This window comes from Nipponia nippon, unplaced genomic scaffold (genome assembly GCF_047370975.1).
Source record: "Nipponia nippon isolate SJK-2023a ecotype South Korea unplaced genomic scaffold, ASM4737097v1 scaffold_2, whole genome shotgun sequence".
Classification (NCBI taxonomy): Eukaryota; Metazoa; Chordata; class Aves; order Pelecaniformes; family Threskiornithidae; genus Nipponia; species Nipponia nippon.
Genome location: NW_028262336.1, coordinates 47,907,148 through 47,914,149, shown reverse-complemented (window position 1 = coordinate 47,914,149; position 7,002 = coordinate 47,907,148).

The window sequence follows — 7,002 nt, the reverse complement described above, 5'->3', positions numbered from 1 at the left end:
ACCTTGAAGCTGTACCAGTTGGCAGAGTGCCTTCCCAGTTAGGTTATCTGGTAAAGATGGTACTTCAAATTCTTACGCTAACATACCACAAGCAAAGTTCCCTTGTTAACCTTAAACCATATAGTCTTTTCCTAGAAAATTTGATGTCCGCATTTTGACTTCTTTTCCTGAGAGGAACTAGGACCAACGTGTATTTTTTGGCAAGACAATGTGTGAAATAACTACAAGCTACCCTTAACTTTAGTTCCCATGTATTTACTTTCTAGTTTTGGTTGCTGTTGTTTTAAGAAATATGAACATGTGTAGCCTTTTTGGTACTTAAAAGTTCTTTGCACTTACTTGGGAGGGGATTTCTGAATCAAGCACATCTCTCAATGAGCTTCCCACCCTCGTTGCCCTTGACAGTTTAGTGGCTAAATTACTTGAATGTTCAGGCTGCACTGAGCTCCTGATCCCTTTCCTGTAGTAATGTACATTGAAATAATGTAGCTGTCTCTGAAAGAGAGTAAGGTTATGTAAGGCCTGATCAATGTGTGTTAGCTCATACCACTGAGAGGAACTGTGCAAAACTGACATCTCTGCAATGGTGGAGCAAACGGGAAGCTGGCCATCTTTCTCCTAGATCTGTGTGGTTTTTGTGTTTGTGGTCCAAGCACGATGCAGGAATGAAAAGAAGGTAGCAATGAGCAGTCAATCAAGTTAGACTCAGAGCTTTGAAATGTTAATCATGCTAACCATATGGCATAAAAAATACTGGAAAGAAGTATTTCAGACTCGCTTTTCAAAGGACTTGCTTTATAGAATCAAACTGTTTAAAAAATAGTTGTTGTGAGAACTGGTTTTCAGCTAACACTAAGCATGAAGTAATTTTCCTGAGGAAAAGTGAAAAACTTTGTATCTGATGCATCATACCCTTGGCAAGGTAGGACATGCAGTTTTCTATTTTTACAATTTATTATTTGGACATTTGTATCTTTAACAATTCTTTCTATAGTGCTTGTTCTATATAGAGGCAAGAATGACTTTTTGGACCCTGCTGCAAGAATATTTTAAAGGGCTTTTAGAGACATGACATGTATAGAACAGCAATACAAATATATTTGTTACTGACTTAATATGTAAATGAAGCAGAATGCCCCAAGTGAAAGGCTTTTAAAACGGGGATCTCTTCTCTTTCCTACCCTTAACACACCCATATCGTATCAGCTTATCTGGCCAAGGTGAGCTATACTTTGCTTCCTGAAACCAGTCAATACAGTCTCATGCATTGCTTAAAGAGTGTTGTTTTAAAAAAATAAAAATACAAATTTATATAAGGGATAAGCTCAGCACTCTAACTGATCTGCCGTACAGCAGGCTCTTGCACTGCCAGTCTGCAGCCAAATTGGCTCCAGTAGGGTTTTTAAGTAAACTTGTATTAATGCCTTTCCCACTACCATAAACTGTTTAATCTGGGCTGTAAACTGATGTAGCCTGAAATAAGTACATCTAATTGTCAAAACTCTGGGGCCTGATGGACAGTTTCACCATGATTAAGCTGCAAAAAGCTAAATTCTGTGATGCAAGACCCAAATATGTGTATCCATACACAAGTAAGTTAGGGCTGTATCCCTAATGTTTTGTCCTTCCTTTCATTACACCTGGTTACGTTACAGTTCAATTCTCAGGTGTTGCAGAAAATCTACCTCTTTGGACTGTAGATGGAAATAACTGTGAAAAAAGTGATGCAGAAATCTAGTTTGTGCTAAACACACTGCTTTATTTTTACAACCCATGTCTGCTTTCATGAGGAAAAATGATAAATGAACAGGCAGTCTTTGTTTTGCTTTTCAAAAACATTTTGTAGAGATTTTTCACTAATGTGAATCTGAAATTTTATCTACTCGATTCTGTATAGATTAAGTAAATAAGTATGCTTAATATATTGGACTCTGAGTTTTTCTTTAACATCATATTCATGTCTTCTAACTGGATCTACTGAGCTCGTTGTATTTGTTTGAAAAAGCAAGAATGAGAATTAAAAGTTGTGAAATTTGAGTTCAAGCGTATTGTTCAAGTGAAATGCCCGAAGAAGGGGGCGATCGCGGGGTCATGTCGGTGCCTTGCGCGTTACTGCTGCTAGCCGGTACAAGCCGCGCAGGCCGACTGTGGTAAGCGCAGTGCTGTACCCGCTACGCTCGCCCAGCAGCCCAGCAGTTCGCGGGCGTCGTGAGGCGGAGGGTGGGCACGTCGTCAGCGGGCGTTGTGAGGCGGCGGGCACGGCGGCGGGCGTCGTGAGGCGGAGGGCATGGCAGACCCCGGAGAGCAGGAGCTCTGGCTGAACCTGGGGCTGCCTGCTCTGCATGCTGCTGGTGCTTGCTGTCTCCAAAAGGTGATCTACCATAGTTCAGCTGGGTGCAGTGTGAAGAATGTGGGGGTTTCTGTTGAAAACCAGGTTGTCTAGTTCATCAGGTGCTCCCTATTCTGTCATACGAATGTGAGGTCACTTGTTGTTAAGGTACCATTCTCTCCCAGTTTCCTAGTGTTAAGTGTTCTGTTTGCCTCTTTTGGCATATTCCCTAACATTTGGCAACTTGCCTAAATTTATGAGAACTGGTTGGGAGTTCAGTTTTCCTTTATGTATACTTTTTTCTAGGTAGCACATAGAATTTTTTTACAACAATGTACTACGATGTGCTCTGTGACTCTGAAGATAGTATTAATTAACTTGTTTGAAGATTCCCATTTTATAAAAGCTGAGCAAGGTAAGTCCTACCCCTCAGCCTTTTCTAGAGCTGTGCCAAGTACTTGGGAAATCCAAGTACGTTGCCTGGTCTCAGCCGCTGCCCTTGCTGTACTCGTTTGCTCCTTCCCTCACCTCTGAGACTTGTCCCCACAAAAGGCCCTGCCTCTGCCCCTGTATAAGCATCTCTACTATCTCCATCCTTTCTTACGGTGCGTACTGATACAGAAGTCAACTCTGCTGTTAGTAGTGCTGTGGATCTCCCCAGTCTTCCTAAATTCCTCGTAGAAACTGGTCAGATTTGCAAGCTTTTGCTAGAGAGAAATTTGGCTATATATCACAGTTAATAGCCCTTCTTTTAAATTTTTTTTGTTGGGTGCCAAGTCTCCTGTTAACACGCATGCACACACGCGTGGGGCCGTACTTTTTCCCTGTGAAGAGCGCCTCTGATGCCAGAAGCTCTTTCACCAGCTGCATCCTGAGCCCTCCGGTCCATTGCTGCCCAGGGCTCCGTCTCCCTGGCTGACTGGCAAGCGGGTGTGATGTACTCGAAAAAGATACCTGCTTTTAGGCCTTCAGTAAGTCATTCCTCACAGGCACTTGTTCTGCTCCTTTCTGAATTTTCTTTATTTTTTACAAATTTCCCATTATCTACCTTTTTTCCTCTTGTTCAGACATGTCTTCTTGAGAGAAGGATGTATTTTCTTCTAACAGCCTAACTTGGTCTCACCTAACTACGCTAGCTTTTATTGATCTTGCTGACTGGCACCCATCTAGCCTGAACTTTTAAGTAATTTCAGAATATTGTGCTGCCTGCAAAGACTTTATTTTCATTTCCTTTTAAACTGTTTGTTGTCTTCTGGGTTTGAGATTGAATATTATTTTGGATTTCTTGCTCAAACAAAGGCCTGGGGTGTGCCTACCTTATGGACTGTGACGGGCGAGTCTTAAAGCAGGCCTTGCGTGTAATTCAAGACTGTGCCAAGAATACTGCTCCTAAAACTCCACTTCAAGAAAGTAATCACTTGCAGCATCTAAATATTTAAATACCCTGTTACATCTTGTGGTATTTGCTCATGCTGAGGAAATGAATTTGTCTCTCCGTTTTTAACCTTATTCTAACTACAGCCATGTGACAGATATTCTATACTGATGTAGTTCACTATCATTGCCACTGAAGTTATGTCCTCTTGTTAAGAGTCCAAATAACTACCTCAGTTCTGCCAAGTCCAAGATATGTTACTGGTGTTTAATCCATGTAATTGGTTGGGGGTGGTTGTTTGCTTCGGGTTTTTTCCCATCACCAGTATTCATACAAAACCATTTGATCCTTGTCATGTTGCCTGGTCATCAAGACTTTCGCTGGCTTTGACTGGGCTTCTGCTGTCTCTTCTCCTAACCCTTTTCTCTGGGACGTGGTTTTTATGTAGGCTTGATGTTTAAAGCAGAGAATCATTGCCTTTTTAAAGGGAGAGAGGAGTTACACAGCTTCTAACACCAGGTTACCATTTGTTATGCATGCTTGGCCATGCATAACATGCAAACCCATGCATGTTTGGGTTTGCAAGTCATTCATCTGAAGTACCAGTTTGGGAGAATTACAAAAATCTTCCACATGGGACTTTCTAGTGCCTGGAAAGCAAAAGGTCAAACTAGGTGTTGACTAGGTGCTTCTCTGCGGAGGGTTTACGCAGCTCACAAGTGCACTTTGTTCTGCTGTTTCAGTGCTGAAGTGAAAAGGTACAGTATGCACGCCAATAATGAAGTATAATGTGGATAAGGGCATAATCAGATAGAATCATAGAATCGGTTAGGTTGGAAAAGACCTGTAAGATCATCAAGTCCAACCGTTAACCTAGGACTGCCAAGTCTGCCACTCAACTATCTAGTGAGGCAGTAAGAAGACTTAAGTATTAACAACCCAACCATAATGGACACGCAAAGGTGAAATCACTAATTACAGGAATGACCTACACTGGACATGCCACTGCAAAACCACCCTGAAGTAACCCCTTCACCAGCGGGGTCCCGTAGCAGCCCACAGCTGTACCTGTGCCAGGGAGAGCCACCACCGTGCTCTCTAGGGAACACTTCTTTCTTTTTTTTCCACCCCTAACAATCAGTCAGGCCATTGACCTCTTCGTTTCCCACTTTCCAAGAGCTGCGTATGTCAAACAATGCCAAAAGGAAGTAGGACCTCACCAAAGTTCAGTACGGTTAACGCGTATCACTTGCTGCCACTTGCAAATTCAATTGGCACCCGAGCATCTAGAGTTCCCCTCGGGTATCGCTGGGGAGCCCTTCCTGGGAGGCAAGGAAGAGAGCGCTGCTGGCCTGCTTGCCCATACGACTGTGTCAACAGACGTCAACTCCTAGCTGAGCGACCCTTGGCCAAACCAAACGGGAAAGCCGGCAGTACCTTCACTCCGCACCTTTGCTGCCATTCCCTCGGCACCAGCACGGGGATAGGCTGCTGTAGGGGACGGCCGGAGGGGACGTGCTGGAAGGAAGCTGGTCCTCTCAGCGACGCAGAGGCGAGCGCCGCCCCCAGGAACCACACGCTGAACCGCGACGTCTAGAGCCACGTTCCAGCTAACAACTGCCTGCCCTGTCCTGGAAAGGGCTGGCCTTGGCCGCACACCGATCGCTCCCACGGTACTAGTACGTGGCACTAGGCTCATAAAAGTGAACGAGCTCCCTTGTCAAAACCATCTTTTGCTTGTTCCCACCCCGCTCCCAAGTATCAATGCTTTTTAAGGATGGGATGTAACATTCTCCAGGTCTGCTAGACCTAGGGAGCGTCCAGCCTACCCCATTCCCACACAGAGCACAAAAGGAGCTAAATCAAAACCCTTATTCATTCAACTCTCACCCCTAAAAAATAGGAATATTTACCTCGAATAGCAGCTTTCCATTCATGAATGGCAGAGGGGTGGGTTGACCCTGGCCAGCAGCTAAACACCCACGCAGCTGCTCGCTCACACCTCCCCACAGCAAGGCAGGAAGAAAATCTCATGGGTAGAGACAAAAGACAGTTTAATAGGTGGGTGAGAGAAGGGAGGGGGGGATAAAAATAAAAAATGAAGTGCAATCGCTTGCCCCCTCCAAGCAGCGGGCCAACGCCCTGCCAGCCTCCAAGCAACGGCCACCATGGAAGGCCTCTTCTTCTTCCCCTGCCTCGTTTTTTATTGCTGAGGGTGACACAGGGTAAGGAGTATTCCCCGCTGGCCCGGCTGCGTCCCCCCCACCGAGGCAGTGTGCCAGCGCTGCCCAGCCACAGCCAAGGCACCGTCAACAGCCTTCCAGCCATAAACCCGCACCTCCATCCCAGCCGGGCCCAGTACGGTACCGTGAGACGCGCAGCTTGAGCCCCGTAGCCTACTAACTTGTTAAAATTCAAATAAAGACAAGAGCAAGGTAGGCATCAAGGGAAGCGCAACATTTTCAACATCAAAAGTCACATTTTCAGTATCAGTCACCGCAGTCTTCTATTTTTCTTCAGTTTGAGCAGAAAGATCAGGGCAGCCAGCAATTCATTTAATTGAGGCCTGTCTTAAGTAACTAAGAGCTTTAATTTGAATTCAAGTTAGACACCGGCTCACATCTGTCTGACTGACAGCTCCCAAGGTGATCCATAACTTGTCCGTAGAACCACAATAATACAGAGATATCTTACTTCTACACGGTCCAAATTCTGCAGCTTTTCAGTCAGCGAGAGGTTTAGAAGTAAACTGTACATTTGTCTCGTATTTTTTGAGATATTAATGTATTTTAGACACCTGCCTGATTGCCTCACATGATTTTCATCAAAAAAAAGCTACAGGAGGGCTCTAACTAAACACAGGCGATACCGATTCACCGAGACCGCGTTGCCATCTTAGCACCTAAGACAAGAAAATGTTAAAGGACAGTGCTTCACACCACTCCAAAAAACAAACCAACCAACCAACCAACCAACCAACCAACCAACCAAAAAAACCCAAACCCAAACAAGACACCCACCCCAAATCAAAACCCAACTGGAGTCTGCTCAAGATTTATACCTGAACTTTACAGGAGCCAGACTGGCCCTCCCCACGCCTTCCTCAGATCTCTTTCTATGCCCAGCCTGCCTGTGAGGGAGCCGAGTGGTCTATTCCAAGTTTTTCACATCAAGACAACTGCCACCTCCCCAGACCTTTGATTGCGGTTATAAGTTATAAACTAAGAACTACGTATCTTTATTACCATGCAGAAATTAAATTATATTCAGGTAAAAAGGCATTCATGTTATGTCAATG